Raw genomic sequence first — 1,197 nt, forward strand, 5'->3', positions numbered from 1 at the left:
TCCCGGTCTCCGGTGTGGATCGTATTCTAGCGGCTCGGTCTGGTCAAGCCGCCACCATTCACAGACATGAACAGATCCTAGCTGAGGTACTGCAGCGCCTGAGTGAGCAGGCTAGGCCTCAAGCCTCCCCGGTATTAACTACTCCATCCGTTCCAGCTGAAGGGTCCACACCCCTGTTCTCCGGGCCTCTACCTGAGCCAAGACTGCCGGCACCCGAGAGGTATGATGGGAACCCTGATTGGTCAGAGGCCCCATTCCCAGCCCATTGCAAACTAGAGGGAAGGTAGGAAACATATTAACTGCAACGTCTTTCTTAAGTAAAGAATTAGCCATGAAGGCAATAATAAATTCAACACTTATGCTACCAGTAAAAGGTTTAGACACACTTGATTGAATTTATGCTTTGAATGATCCAAAAAAAACGTTAGTACAAATGACTTTAGTTTGAAAACTAATTTAAATTAATCCTATGTATGAATGTTTCTGCAAAAGTAAATTTGTGCCTGTCAACTATCCTGAAAATAAATGCAAACATAAAAGTACACACATTATATATATATTTTCAATATGATGGTAGGACAGACTACTAATAGACACTGTAATAAATTAGTTTTTATAGCGTTAATTTTTTTTTTAAATTCTATTAAAATAAAAGTTGTAATGCACCTAAAACAAGACTAATGTGTTTGCTCAACTAGGAAAAAAAAGATAAACAAACAAGCTGGATTTTTTAATTCTTTTTAAAGGAAAATATTGTTACAAAACAGCCTATACCTGACCAGCAGTCTCAACTGTACCTTTTGGACACAGGCCATCACACTTCTTACATTTCCGAACTCCACCCTCATCCACCTCATAGGTGCCAGGGCTGCATGTTCTTACACATGCCCCATGGTCTGTCACGACATAGTTGTCTGAGAAAAAAAAAACTCCAGAGTCATTAACCACAACCAACCAAAGCAACACAACACAACATCATTCTGTCATGGTTATGTCGCTTTCTGAAATGTTATTCAGAAACCAAAGTTGAGCATCAGTTGACGAGTATTTCTCTCTGCCTGGAATGTGTCAATTAGATTTTAACCCTGGTCCCCTAAAACATTAATCTCCAGAATGCAAGAATTCAAGATTTCTTTAGATTTAGATTTAATCTTAAGATTTAATTGTTTTAAGTGTTTTTAGTTTGCGTTGCGTAAA

The 1,197-nt window shown here is 38.7% G+C and overlaps 1 pseudogene; it reads right to left on the reverse strand.

The window, feature by feature from the left end:
• The window catches only part of LOC107566722 (epidermal growth factor receptor-like), a 31,509-nt pseudogene that overhangs the window by 28,814 nt on the left and 1,498 nt on the right, over positions 1 to 1,197 (reverse strand).

Source organism: Sinocyclocheilus grahami, unplaced genomic scaffold (genome assembly GCF_001515645.1).
Source record: "Sinocyclocheilus grahami isolate Dianchi unplaced genomic scaffold, SAMN03320097.WGS_v1.1 scaffold1095.1, whole genome shotgun sequence".
Lineage (NCBI taxonomy): Eukaryota > Metazoa > Chordata > Actinopteri > Cypriniformes > Cyprinidae > Sinocyclocheilus > Sinocyclocheilus grahami.